Source organism: Clinocottus analis, unplaced genomic scaffold, assembly GCF_023055335.1.
Source record: "Clinocottus analis isolate CAN_PGR_092001 unplaced genomic scaffold, fCliAna1.0.p SCAF_3, whole genome shotgun sequence".
Taxonomy (NCBI): domain Eukaryota; kingdom Metazoa; phylum Chordata; class Actinopteri; order Perciformes; family Cottidae; genus Clinocottus; species Clinocottus analis.
Window position 1 is genome coordinate 24,029,087 of NW_027176042.1, and position 15,845 is coordinate 24,044,931.

Below are 15,845 nucleotides of genomic sequence, written 5' to 3' on the forward strand. Positions count from 1 at the left end.
AAAGTGAGCGCTTATCAGAGAGACGGGCGCCGCTGCTCTATGAAGACGAAAAGAAAAGAGGAAGAGGGGGAAGAGGGAAGGAGGGGGAGAGAGGAGAAATACATTTCACCAGTATTTATCTAACCAAAGGAAGAAAAGACCATCCAAGCACCCAACTCACCCTCAGCTGAACAATCAAACATGTCCATGACGAAGAAGAAAGAAAACGTGTCAATGCGTAAAATGTAGGAATCAAACAACTTACCCTCCTGGTTACTGATTTGAAAACAAAAATGGCGTTTCCAAAAAACATTGGTGAGAGATATTTCCAGAACATAACGCTATAGATTTCTGTAATAATAGTGCAGACATATCAGCATCCAAGAGGTACGTTCATGATATGATCGGTCTGTATTGTGAATGAAGAGGCCATGAAAATGGAGGGAAAAAACTCAGTTATTCTTTTTAATTTATAACTCCTTATAAGCGTTCATTATCTTATACGTAAATGCGTCAGCAAATGTTTCGCACACCGTGACCCTGATGTCACAGACCCTGGATGTCATGAATTCATATTAATTAACACTCAACCGTCTTCGTTTGCTCACCTGTTAAGCTTACGCTAAGCTAACGCTATTAGTATCTTATTTCTCGCCGCAAAGAAAAGTAATTTTGTGTTGATCGCCGATGGATTCAGCTGTGAATGAGGTCTTCCTCCTCCTTCCACAGTATTATTAAGAACAATGAACAGCGCCTCTGAAAGCTTTTCTCGATGGAAAACTATGTTTTGATTGACGGATGGTAGTGGTGTTTGAAAGGTGCCTGACCTTTTCCAAACACTTTGCGATGGCTGCTTCTCGGGCGAATTGTGTTGAACTATGAATTATCCGGCATATCAGACAAATTGCACATCGAAGTGTCAACCAATCATCAGTTTTTGTTCCTTTCAAACCTGTTCTACTCCAGTTATTTATCCTCGCTGCTTCTGATTTCATAAATCGAGCATTTTCGGTGGTTTTAACTTGTTGTTTTTTCTAGTAGCTTGTTTGATTAGCTGCTGAATACGATGTGGTGAGAAGCTAATTAGAATTTCACCCCAGAGGTCCCTCCTGTCGCCGCTCCGTGTCGTGTACGTCTAAGAGCTGACGGCCTGGTCTGACATTTGACGTTCTTAAAAGATTAAAGAGCTTTGGTGTCGCCCGGTTAGGCGGCGGCGGCGGCGGTGAGGCGGTGTGTGTTGAGGCCGGAGGTCTGAGCAGAGCGTCAGGCGGCATCTGGCATTTTCATTTCAGTCAGACGCCAAGAGATTGCTGGACTGAGCGTTTGACAGCGGAACCTGTTCCTCCAGGCGGCCGAGAGACACACTTAAGCCTGAGGGGACACACACGCACACAAACACACACACACACTCACAGACACAAACACACACGTATACTCAAAGACACACACACACACACACAAACACACACACACTCACAGACACAAACACACACGTATACTCAAAGACACACACACACACACACACACACACACACAAACACACACAAGCACGCACACACACACACACACAATCACACACATATACACACACACATCCCTGTATTGCTGTCTCTGTGAGGACACATTGCACTCCTTATAGACTTAGTTGGTCCTCACAAAGATAGGTGTACAAGAATCAACACATACACACGCACACACATACACACACACAAACACACACACCTGAACTGCTGTCTCTATGAGGACACATTGCACTCCCTATAGAATTAGTTGGTCCTCACAAAGATAGATGTACAAGAATCAACACATACACAGGGACACACACACACACACACACACACACACACACACACACACAAACACACGTACACACCTGAACTGCTGTCTCTGTGAGGACACATTGCACTCCCTATAGAATTAGTTGGTCCTCACAAAGATAGCTGTACAAGAATCCAAAGATACACTCACACTCACACGCACACACTCACGCACACATACACACATCCCTGTGCTGGTTTCGCTGTAAGGACACATAGACCCCCTATAGACTTAACTGGTCCTTACAAAGATAGCTGTACAAGAATTCACACACACACACACACACACACACACACACACACACACACACACACACACAAAAGTAGATAAAAACATCCGGTGAAAACACAGTAGTTTCTTTTTGGATCTGGCCATTTCCACTCTGTTGGCGTTTGACATTCAGATTGATGTGATCCATGATTAATTTCCCGAATCAACAAATGCATGTCTGTGTGTCTTCCGTGTACACACATGTGGAAAAAAAATAATAACATTGGAGCGAAGAAAAAAATGAAATTACCCTGGAGGGGATTAATGAAGCAGTGCGTCTTTGTACTTCTTTCCTCCTCCGGCAGGTCAAAAAGTTTGACCGGCCATCTTTTTCCACAAACTGATTTCCCTCGTGGCAGCTGTCAAAAGAATCTCTTTAAACTGCAGTGAGCTTGTTTTATTATCGTCGGAGTGGTATTCTACATGATTGGGCCAAAATGGTATAGATCGCCTGCAGATCTTTATCTCAGGCTGTAAACTCCAAGATCTCTGGACTGAAGGGATTTGGGCACATTGGTCAAAATTGGAATTGCAGGTCATGTGACTTCCCTGTCATGATTTCACAATCACCACTTTTAATTTACTCTTTGATAATTTCATACATGTTATCAATAACAATTATAGCTGAATTGAAAGAAAATTGAACCAAACACATGAATATGAGCTAACGTAAAAGTCGGGTTACAAGCCGCTGCTACCTTCGGTGGGTTTCCCTGCTAGCTCCCAGCTGTAGCCAGCTAGCGCTACTGCTAGCCTCCCGCTTTTGTTGCTGCTAGCTCCATGCTAGGTCTACAACAACCACCGAAGATAAAGGGACCAGCCCCGGCTCGACGCCCGACGCGGGCAGTAGCAAAAGCAGCAGCTAGCGGGGAGCTAGCAGCAGCGCTAGCTGGGACACCCACCGAAGGAAGGAGCGGCCTGTTTTTACAGTAATGCTTAAGATACTCAAGAGGACATTTTTGTTTCACCTCCCGTTTATTTGTCACGGTTTTAAAGCCGACCGTGAGACGACGACACGGTCACAAGGCAGCAGCTGGCGGAGCAGGAAGCCTCTGATGGAAGATGCATGTCGCTCATCAGGCTTCTCTTTGATTTGAGATCCTTTAGGTGAGGATTGGATCCTCTGAGGGTCCTTCAGCCAGACCCTCCAGAGGGAGACAGACGGGGAGAAAACGTAGCGGCTTACGGGTTGTGATGTTTACAGGATTATGTTCAGACCGTCTTCACCTGCGCACCACATATTGAATGTATAGCAACATGCGACATGATACGCTCCACCGAAGAACGACGGGCGGAATATGAAAATGCCAAAATATAAAATTCACACACGTTACCTTAAGGTTGAGTTGCCAATTCCCACTTTTTTTTTGGCATGAGAGGTGCAGCCGCTATACTGTTTTGTTCATCTTTCACTTGAACTTCATGGACACACAAGGCACCAACAGGTGAGGGGATGCAGACGGCTCACTCAATGTCGTGGTGAGAATACAAAAACAATGTGACTCATCCCTTCAAATGTGACTCATTGCATGTCCTTCTCCATTTTCTCAACCCGACTGATTTCCGGTGGGAGATTGTGTCCTGTTGAAAGGCCAAATCTTGCAGGTTTATTGAGTCTTACCATGGCTGAACCAAACTTCAACATACCTACATATTAGTGTTTAACATTCGCAATTACGTTTAGGTTCAAGCAACAAAAGTATTTTGTTCTGTTTTGTAAAAGATGTAATCCTGGTTTGGGCTGAAATGAATACTATACTTTTGGTTTCGCTCATGAGGAGAACTTCAGTTTTCTGAGTGAAAGTCTCATTCATCTGTCTTTCCGAAGTCAAGTGATGCAAACTTAAAGTAAATGTATTTGTGATACATCCAATTTTCCAAATTACATCCCAATTTTAACCAGGGAAACATTAAGTTCCTTTAAATTTAATTGACAATGCAGTTTTGTTGAAGATATTCTTGAGGAGACCACTGTCATGATGTGAGTTTGTCTGTTGACTGTTTTATTTTGTAGTCCTTGTCTTGGGTGTCCTCTGTGTTTCCTGCACTTCCTGCCCCTGTGATTGCCTGCTGATTGTCCTTGATCACCTGCCCCTCCCCGTTGTATTTAAACCCTGTTTGTCTCCTGCCCCAGTGTGGGATTGTCCTGGGTTTTTGCCTCCGTGGGCCACCGTGTTCCTTCCCTGTGAGTAAGATTGTCCACCTTTATGTTTAAATAGTGCTTTTTCGAAGCGTTTCCTCATTTTTGTCAAATCAATTTACTTTTTTCGACCGTTGGTCTGACATTTGGTTCCTCTCCTTAACTTGCACGTAACAACCATAGCCGGTAGAAGAAGAAAAGAAATCAGGAAATCAAGAAGTCGATAAGCTTCCTCTGTAACTCTGTTTATCAAATCTATTGGAAATCCATCCAATAGTTGTTGAGCAATGTCAGTCTGGAACCAAAATGTTTTTTCACCACTCGCCAACCCACACAAGCACAGACACACTGCTTCACACTCTGGAAACACACACATAAATGTAGACCCATGACCTCCTGTAGAGTAACTACTAACAGTGGGCGTGCTGCAGGACATCTAGCATAAAGACGTCCGGCATCGCCCCGACACCATGAACGCGATGTCATCGGATGGCAGAGCTGCACGAGAAGAATCATAAAGTCTGTTTAGTGTTGGTTTAGTTGTTTAGCACACGACGACGCACAGAGAGAAAATCAAAAGCTACGTAAAATGTATTCTGAAGGGCAAAAACTTCTCTCAAACAAATAGAACGGGGGGGAAATAAGATGTCAAAGACAAAAGAGAATTAGGGAAAAGAACCCAAAAGAACATCAAAACCCAGCTGACATGAGACATAAATATTGAATAAGGAGCCCGAAACAAAGTAGCTTTGATGCAGAGGATTTAAAACCACAACCCGAATACATCCTGAAAACGTCATGTTCTTGTAGATGGACTTTAAATAATGCATAGCTTTTACCACAAATCCATACTTTGAGGATCTAATTCAATGATTTAAAATACATAGTCATTCATAAAACATGTCTTTAACTAATTAGAAAAGGGGTGTGAAGACATAAGGAGGTATTCGGTTATTTGATATTTACAGAGAGGCTTTGGAAGCTGGAATCTGATCCGTAAAAGTACGAATCAGACATCCTCGGGTTTGTTGCTCGCGGATGTAGAGACGACCTGAACCAAATAGAAAAGAACAAAGGAAATGAGCGGCGCTCGTCTTATCGTTCGGCGGCGGCTTTTGGCGGTGATGTGCTGTCAAGATATTGTCGTTAAAACTGTTTGGGTGAAGCTTTTCCCAGCGGCCTGTGGGAAGCAAACCATCTGGGCGGGATTGTGCACGGTGAGAGTATTATAAGTAAATAATGTAGAAGGCACTCAGTGATAATTACGGTCACGAGAAGGAACTTTTAATATCTTCAATGAGAACACTAACGTTAAAAATAGTCACACCATCTCTAATGTTGAGTGAATTTCATCTGATAAAATGTTTCTGATAAAGTACTCTTCTTTTATTTCACCACATAGAACTTCTCATAAAACCAAAAACAGGTACCACGAGGAGACTGAAAAAAGATTGAAAAATCAGGTGAAGTTTTTTTGAATCGTCAATAAAACATGATTCAAAATATAAATAATGGAGCTATGAACGTGTTCTTGGATGAGGTCGTTCTGGGGACATGTGAGTCCTGTTCTGTGAGGGAAAAGTCGCATTCGAGGTTGAAACACATCCGGAATTTCATCCTATAATTCATCCCGGTGATCATTTTCTAGGGTTAAACAAGACCATCATCAGCGTATTGAGTAAGGAAAGGTTCACCAGTAGCTCCTCCCCCTTCCTGGAACGTCTCCTCCTCCGCTGGAGAACCATGCCGTATTGTTAGTCCCCTTGCAGGGAGGGGAGGGACAGCAGAACCAGAACCAGGACTGAGCCGGTTCAGACCGCCAGACACCAGCTGCAGTAGAATCAGTAGTTTCCTGAAGGGACCCTGGTGCGCGGAATTATACAATCATCCCTGAATGAAAGTTCCTCGTTGCAACTTTAATCGCTCCATTTAGATAAAAACCACACAGTGACAAAGTGAATGAAATGTGGACGACTCCTATAAGTTCCTCAGTACGTATTCCACACACAATCCCACACACACACACATCTGTTTGGCACATGTCACACTGTATTCTCTCCATCCATGAGTCCAATCCAGGCCCCACGCTTATCAGATCCTTCATTATATATATATATATATATATATATATATTTATATATCAATATATATACATATATAAATATATATTTATATATCAATATATATATATATGTATATAAATATATATATAAATACATATATATAAATACATATATATAAATATATATATAAATATATATATATATATAAATATATATATATATATACAAATATATATATATATACATATATATATATATAATCTGACGTGCTGAGTCGGCCTCCCTTGAATAGATGACACTTAATGGCATTAGCAAACGGCCAATCCATTGATAATTCATCGCAAGTGTCAAAACCAGCCATCCTCTCAGTGTAACTGCATTGCAGCAGGACGTATGGAGAGTCTGGGGAGAGGAGGATAGAGAGTAATCTCTCTTTTTCAACCCTTCTCCTCCTCCTCCTCCTCTCTCCATCAGCGCTGCTCAGGGACGGATGGATGTAAGAGTCCAGAGAGAGGAGGCGTTGAGATGAATGGTGCGTCTGCAGGGAGAGACGGAGAGGAAATGCACTGACTGAACCTGCAGGAGAAGCGCTGAGGAAAAGAGGAAGAGAAGTGCTGTTTACTCTCACTCTTAAAAGGGTTTTCAAAACTACATGAGGTCGGTGTTTCTGGGACTACGAGGTCAACCTGTCATCAGCTAGAATACCGTGATATCGTCATATTTTATTACTCATATAACAAATTAATTAAATAAAACAAAGCCTTGGCCCGTTACCAAGGAGTTTTAGTCCAAAAAGCTGTGTCGTTCGGTTCAAAAATGGAAAAGTTATAACCTTTAGGCCTAAACATGCTCGGATTGGGGCACGCCGAGTATGAAAATGTGCATACATTTCTGCTTAAGACGTGTAGCGTGTTGGATTTTTTAGGTACTAATATACAACCCAGCAGAATATATCATACTTTATCAGATTACTACGAGCTCGTAGGGTTACAGAGAGGTGTCTTTTACTGAAATCCGACTTTGTAAAGTTTATTTATAACCGATCTAGTGTAACGTTTCGGAAGTGACGGCGAGGCTACGGGGTTTGTGTCATTACATAAACTTACCGGTAAGTTACATTTTTTTTCTGTTCAGGTAGAACTCTTCCCACAATGCTTTGCTGTATTTCAGCAATTTGAAAGAAGTTAATTAATGTTGAGGTAACTTCACTTGACTTATTTGATCATTTCCTTGTCTGATGATGGACGCTGCTGCTACACGTTCAGGTGTTGCATTGAAACCAGTCGCGTCGTTCTCTCTCTGTAAAGTCAGAAGTCGTTAAATGGCATCACGCACACGGACTTGTGTTGAAGAAGTCCTGAACATTCAAATATATGTACTGTGACGGAGAGGAGACCAACAAGTGAACAAGAGAAACAGAAAGTAAAGGTGAATAAATAATAATTATAACTTTAGTAAATCTCTTTTCTTCATAATTAAAGTGGTAAAGGAAAACTTTTTTCGTTGTCGTTGGTGGAGTTGACCTTAAGAGACGGACATCTCCTAAAGAGATTAATGAGCGTTAAGGTGAAGAGTGACACGCCGAGATGTGAGAGAGAGAGAACAGATGATTGAAACCCAGAGAGTGAGACAGCGGATAGATGATGGACGTGGGATGAAGGGAACAGATGACAAAACATGAGCCACAGATGGACGATTGAACAAAGTCAAAGAGGCAGACAGGAAACCCGAAGAGCAAAGTCAGAAAAAACAACAACACCAACGCTCAAAACGCTGTGAGAGCGATGGACCGATGAATCAACCGGGAAGAAACGGACAGGAAGCAAACTGAATACAAGAAGAGAGGGACGGTGGGAGTTCATGCAGGTCAGAGGACGAGTGTGATGAAGCAAAGAGAGAGCAGAGAGGTTTTATAAGATGTACAAGTATATCCAATTTTGGATAATTGCCTCATGTCGTCATGAGTCTATGTTGAGGCGGACACAACAAATGAGCAACAGTTGATTCCCCGCTCGCTTTCCCCTCATTTTATATTACTACCCTCCACCAAGAAAGGCATAAAATGTCCAAAATATCGTCTGAAAAAACATACAGATGTTCATCTGTTAGGGACGGGCGACTGAAACGATTCAAACGTGAATTCAGTGTTACACAAGAATCCTTTCGATCAGATCGACTTCATCGTCTCCGCCACATGAAATGTACAGAAGTGCTTTCACATAAAATCAGTAAAAAGGAGAAGAAAAATGAAATTGATAAATATCCTTGAATCTAGTTCAATTCTTAAAGGCAACAGCGAACTGAGACGTCTGATTTAAAGGAGCCAGAGGGTCTCTGAAGGTCTGAGGGTTTCTGAAGTTCTCGGAGGGTCTCTAAAGGCCTCTGAGGGTCTTTGAAGGTCTCCGAAGGTCTCTAAGAGTCTCTGAAGGTCTCTTAGGGTCTCTAAAGGTCTCTGAAGGTCTCTGAGGGTCTCTGAGAGTCTCTAAGAGTATCTGAAGGTCTCTGATAGGTCTTCGACAGTCTCTGAAGGTCTCTGAGAGTCTCTAAGAGTATCTGAAGGTCTCTGAGAGTCTCCAAAGGTCTCTGAAGGTCTCTGAGGGTCTTTGAGAGTCTCTGAAGGTCTCTAAGAGTCTCTGAGCTTCTCCAAAGGTCTCTGCAGACCTGCAGCGTTCAGGGACTCAGTTCCAGATATGTGGAGCAGAAAAACCAGATACAAAACTAACTAACTACACTTTTTTAAAGAAAATCTCATCTTATTCACCAACGCTGAGCTCGACGTCATCGGGGAAACAATCCAGAGTTCATCTTGGCATCTCTTCCTGAAGGGTTTCACCTTCCAAACCCGATGCACCAAACAGCTGGAGGAGGTGACATTGACTGCAGGGGACCAGATGTGCAGGTGCAGGGCTCCATGTCTCCACATCGCTGCCAAACTCAGTCCAGATATCATCCTTCTGTGTGCAGCGTCACGATGAAGAGCCAGAAAATTACATCATGTATGTTTACACATCCAAGTTGAATAATAATGAAAACAATTCAAGTGGTTCAAGTACTTGTATGAACCCCAAATAAGTTCTAATACTTGTGTTATTTTGTATACATTTGTTTCTTCTTCTTGGGAATAAATACATATTTCAAGTAAGAATCACTTTTATAACATATTCTGATTTTAACTATGAATATCCAGCATGATATGAGCCAGATTTCCCCAAAATGCCCCCTAGAGCGGCCCCCAGGTTTTCAAAAACTGTCTGGTTCAGGGCCTCAACAACATCCCACATGCCAATGAGGCCTCTTTTTGGAAATATTAGGACCTAAAGAATAAGAATATGCAACAAAAATCACAAGGAAACAAAGCATGGGAATGTTACGAAGGAGTTTCAGTCAAGTAACTGTGTCGCTCGGTTCAAAAATGGAAATTTTGCTTCTCTCTGAATCCTTTGAAAAGCCACAATCAACACTCTTTGACTGCTTGCGAGTGTATTTATTGCATTTTGACGGCAGGCTCCACCAGAACATCTGCATGCACATGAACACATACGTCAACAACGATCAGATGTGATGAGAGCCCCACTTTCTCAAAAGTAACTTCAGCAAACGTTCTCTTATATTCCAAATATGACAGTTTCGCTTAGTTTTTGACAGTGAAAATGTCCGGTTTTGGGTGTTGGTATGGTAACAGTGGCTTCACACACAAACACACACACACACACACGCTCACGCACACGGGGAAGGGAGGGCGAGCCAGCTGCGTTTAGCAGAACAGAGGTTTTTACTCAGTGGGGGAAGCAGAGCTCGTTTAGCAATCACATTACTCTGCATAATGCTCCATTAATGACATGCTAATCAGATGCTAATCAGATGCTAATTGAGCAGGATTCAATTCCGACCAACAGATGGTTCCTGTATGGGTGTAATGGGGCCTCTGATGGCTGTGCATGTGTGTGTGTGTGTGTGTGTGTGTGTGTGTGTTTGTGTGTGGGCAGGTATGTGTGTGTGTGTGTGTGTGTCTGTGTTCGAACAGGCCGAGGGAGAGAGGCAGGAAATAAACAAGAAAATGTGACGGTGGAGGAAAGAAAGACAAAAACAAAACCAGGATAGAAAGATAGAAGGTGAATCTGAGAGAAACTGAGTGCAACATGGAACATATCGCAATGGAAAGATGATAATGTGAGTGACAGAAAAAGTGAAAAGGAGATGAAGGAGATTAACGGTCGCAGGCCAGACGGGTGAGGTTGACAACAAAGTCGAAGATTCACTTAACTTCTTCAGTAACCAAATATTTTGCCTCACCAATGAATCCCTCTAATGTGGAGAGAGGCATGAACTCACCGAGAAGCTTCCCAACTTTGCTGAGTCTTTTAGCCTTTTGTAGCGCCTTTTAGCCTGTTGTACTCTTTTAGCCCATTTTAGCCTATTTCTGCCTCTATAAGCTCTTAAGCCCCCTTTTAACCTCATGTAGCCCCTTTTAGGGTATGTTAGCCTCTGTTAGCCTTTTTTTAGCCCCTTTCAGTCCCTTCTGGTGTATGTTAGCATCTTTTAGCCCCTTCTAGCATATGTTAGCCTCTGTTAGCCTTTTTTTTAGCCCCTTTCAGTCCCTTCTGGTGTATGTTAGCATCTTTTAGCCCCTTCTAGCGTGTGTTAGCCTCTGTTAGCCTTTTTTTGCCCCTTTTAGCCCCTTTTAGCCCCTTTTAGCGTATGTTAGCCTCTTTTAGCCTCTTTTTCGGCTGTTTTTCCGACTTTGGGTTCTGTAAACTCCTCCCGCACGTTCTGGTTCTTCTAGTGTTGAAGCTCGGCTCCGGTTTCGCCGCTACAGGACGCCGCTCAGCCTTCACGTCATAATCTTCCACCGCTCGCCGTCTTGCAAATCCACCTACGAACATTTCAAACTCAAATGAAAAGCCGCGAGAAAACGTTCTTCTTGGAATTCGGCCTCTGGCGGTGTTTCTTTGTGAGAGTGAGATGAGTCATTGTCATCAACCACCCAGCTGAAGCATTGGAGAGACAGCGCTGGAAACACAAACAAAAAGTCTGACGCAAAACCTTTTTTTTTTTTTTTTTAATGTAAGCGGAGGCACCGGGTTTGTTTTAACCAGCGACACAATTGTTGTCACTATGGATTTTTTTTACAGTCACATAATGAACAAACCCCAGCACTGAGGGAGAAGAAGCGCACCTCTGACCATTATTATAATTTATTTTAAGAGTATATTTTCACTAAAAAGAACTACCTGGACACAACCAGAAGTTACACAAGCGAAGTACAACCGAACGCTGAGAAATAGTTTTAGTTTGAAGACGAAAACACAAACAATTCCTCGACCGGACATTGTTGGGCAAGCGAGCTGTCAATCACCTTGTAGCCCCGCCCCTAAGCGTCCCCTGCTTTATTTACTAAATGAACATCGTGCTGTATAGAAAAAGACTTGAAACTAGAGATTGAGACATAAACTCATGTTTACAATGTTTACTGAGGGAATACATCAAGAGAGAAGTAGAGTCACTTATATAGACTTCTATACAACCAGAGGAGTCGCCCCCTGGTGGTCAGGAGAGACAATGCAGCTTTAACACATGAAGCATAGACTTCTATACAACCAGAGGAGTCGCCCCCCTGGTGGTCAGGAGAGAGAATGCAGCTTTAACACATGAAGCATAGACTTCTATACAACCAGAGGAGTCGCCCCCTGGTGGTCAGGAGAGAGAATGCAGCTTTAACACATGAAGCATAGACTTCTATACAACCAGAGGAGTCGCCCCCTGGTGGTCAGGAGAGTGAACGCAGCTTTAACACATGAAGCATAGACTTCTATACAACCAGAGGAGTCGCCCCCTGGTGGTCAGGAGAGAGAATGCAGCTTTAACACTTGAAGCATAGACTTCACAGAAGTCCCGTCTAGCCCGGGAATCGAACCCCCGGGGCCCTCTTGCTGCGAGGCGCCACACCGCCGTGTAAAATATTTGTCTGAACCCGTCGGCCTCGGATCAGGTAGCAACACTCTGATCTATATTCCAATTACACGTCAGGAGAACGAAGATGAATGAGCTGCGATATTTATTTAGTTTCATATTTAGTTAGTGTGTTTAGTCGGGTGCAGTTGAATGCATTTTTCAATGATTTATTGTAGAAATTAATGTGATCAGCTCAGTCTCCTAATTTTCCCCCAGACAGGAATCACTTTGTATGGAAATACAAATAAAATGCTTTACCTTCAGTCCCTGCTGCAGGGAAACTGTTGCCCAATTGCATCACTGCATTACCGATCACAGATTACTGGATTAACACTGAGGCCAAAGAGTTGACGAGCTGGACGCAACTGTTGCAGCTCAAGTTAGAAACTACATGAAAAGAAATGTTCTCAGCTAACTTTCTACTCATGTTTGAAATCTCAATTTTCTGCAGTGCCTGTAATGGGAAAGCGGCTATTTTGGGGATTTTACGTGTGTTTAGAGGGATTGCCCAAAATATCTCAAAGGGAAACCAACAATAATTTGTACTTATTGTCAATGCAGTACATTGTTGTTTTTCTTCTTCTTCTTCTTTTTACCAAGAGATGTATTTATTCATCCTTTCACTGATTCAAGTTCTAATAGTTTTGCATGAAAAGTACATTTTTTAAAAGCGTACTGTCTTTGCTACGACGTCAGAGGTCAAAATCCAAGTTGCTGACATGAACAAAATTTATGAAGCAAATCAATCACATCATCAGGCTGCAAAACCTGAGGAAGGAGAGAGAGACGAATACAAAGATTGGTCGTACATAGTAACAGAAACAGCCTTCGGCATGAAGGGGAAGAAGTCCTGTGTGTGTGTGTGTGTGTGTGTGTGTGTGTGTGTGTGTGTGTGTGTGTGTGTGTGAAGAGAGGATCTGCTGGTTTGCATGACTCTCTCTTCACCGGTTTGCTGTTGAATAATTGCTGATCTCTGCTTCTCATTAATACAGAAGCTCCGTGGATCTCATGAATTATGTCTCTCACACACACTCACACACACACACACACACACACACGTCTGTCTTTCCCTACTTGTGAGGACTCCTCGCTGACAAAACACTGTCCTGAGCCACTTTCCCAAAATGGCACCAACAACCCCCCCATGAGAAAATGAGTTCTGCTGCGTCATCAGTGTGTTTGTTTGTGGTCGTCTGGGCGTGGCACCCCACTAATGAACCTTAGCTCACCCCCGCTCATCACCTCCTGCAGTGTACCTTACACACACACACACCCCACACACACACAGTCAACACTCCATTAAAGACATTAACTGAGCATATCCCACACTTTCCAACATGCATTTCCCCAAAAATGTTCCCACAACTTCCACAAAAGATCCTTACTTTTGAGAAAATGTCTGACTTTCAAGGTCTTAAAACTCCAACCGGTCCTCACAAAGCTAGAAATACGACCGCAGACCACATGATCCACATTGGATGCACACACTCTCACACTCTGACGTGCATATCTTCACAAATATAGAAGTAGAGGAACCGCACGTACGCGCCTTTCCGCTCGGCGAGATTATTGATGACGGGTTCAGTAAATTGTCTTTTAAATGAGGCACAGAAATACAGTTTTACTCCGAGGACGTTCAAATGCAATTAAGGCCGGTTTATTAATGATGCGCGGAGACGGAGCGATAGAGTTTCCGCTGTCCTTATTCATCACGTGGTCGCTTTTCTTCCCACGGAGGAACGGCGACGACGCAGCCGGACCAATCCGAGCACACATTCTTGATCCACTTATGAAAATTCAAATACCGTAATAGTCGGGTCATAAGCCGCTACTACCTTCAGTGGTTGTCCCCCGCTAGCGCTGCTGCTAGCTCCCCGACAACCACCGAAGGTACCTAAACCAGCCCCAACCCAAAGCACTCAATCGGGCAGCGGGGACGCGGGCAGCAGCAACGCTAGTTGATTGCAGCGGGCAGCGCTAGCTGCTGAGGGCTAGCAGCAATGCTAGCTTGCTATAGCGGGAGCTAGCGAGGAGCTAGCAGCAGCGCTAGCTGGTTACAGTGGAGACAACCACCAAAGCTAGTCGCGGCTTATAACCCGACTTTTACAGTAATACTATCAGCTGTTAGTTTTTCTTCAAAACAAAGTAAAGAAAAGTAAAATGATATGCTATTGCTACTTCATATAGCTGGTCTGCTATTTGAATGAGAGCAGCAGCTTTTTTGAGCAGTAAACAGTCATTGTTGTTAGCGGCTTGCTTCCCACATGAGCAAAGGTAGACAGCAGACCCTGTTTGCATCAAGTTCACTTCGAGGACATGATTTTAAAAAAATGGTGTATTGCTATAAATAACGGTAGCTACAGCAGGAAAAAGTACAGTTAATTTGTGATTCCTCCCAAAAAGAAAACAAAAGTAGCATCTTCAACTTCCCAACAAGCAGCGCAACTTGGTAACCTACTTAGTGCTGCAGTGAAACACCTGCAACCAGCCTGGCACCGAGCCGTCCCTCCCTCACCGTGAGACCGCATTACCTGGGAGGCACAAACAAACACCGGCAAAACCAACAGCGCCGAGCCAAATCCAAAGTAATGAGGTTAGACGGAGATGAAGGGAAGAAAAAATTGGAAGAAAAAAAAACTTGCTCAAAGCAACAAAACAAGAACCTTGCAAAAAATAATGAGTTAAATAGGATTCATTGGACATTGTTATGAAAAACAGCAGCAGAGCAGAAATATTTTGTGTTTCTTCTACAACCAGAAGTTACACAAGCGAAGTACAACCGAACGCTGTGAAATAGTTTAAGTTTTAAGACGAAAACACAAACAATTCCTCGACCGGACAGTGTTGTGCTAGTGACCTGCCAATCACCTTGTAGCCCCGCCCCTAAAGCATCCCCTGCTGTGACTCTCACAGCAGGGGATGTATAGAAGAAGACTTGAGATTGAGACATAAACTCATGTTTACAATGTTTACTGAGGGAATACATCAAGAGAGAAGTAGAGTCATTTATATAGACTTCTATACAACCAGAGGAGTCGCCCCCTGGTGGTCAGGAGAGAGAATGCAGCTTTAACACATGAGGCATAGACTTCTATACAACCAGAGGAGTCACCCACTGGTGGTCAGGAGAGAGAATGCAGCTTTAACACATGAAGCATAGACTTCTATACAACCAGAGGAGTCGCCCCCTGGTGGTCAGGAGAGAGAATGCAGCTTTAACACATGAGGCATAGACTTCTATACAACCAGAGGAGTCGCCCCCTGGTGGTCAGGAGAGAGAATGCAGCTTTAACACGTAAAGCGTGTACTTCTATACAACCAGATATGTCACCCCCTGGTGGTCAGAGAGTGCAGCTTTAACACATGAATCATAACCTTCTATACAACCAGAGGAGTCGCCCCCTGGTGATCAGGAGAGAGAATGCAGCTTTAAATCAATAAAAAAGAATAACAAATCCTCACATATGGAACAAGAGGATGCATTTGCGTGATACATATATTCATGATTTATTGTTCATCAATATCGCTTTTAATGAATTCTTGTAACCCCTCAGTCTCTGTTCTCAAAGGCAAACACTTTGTATTCACATGGATCATCCTGGCAAAGCTGAACTCATCATGCA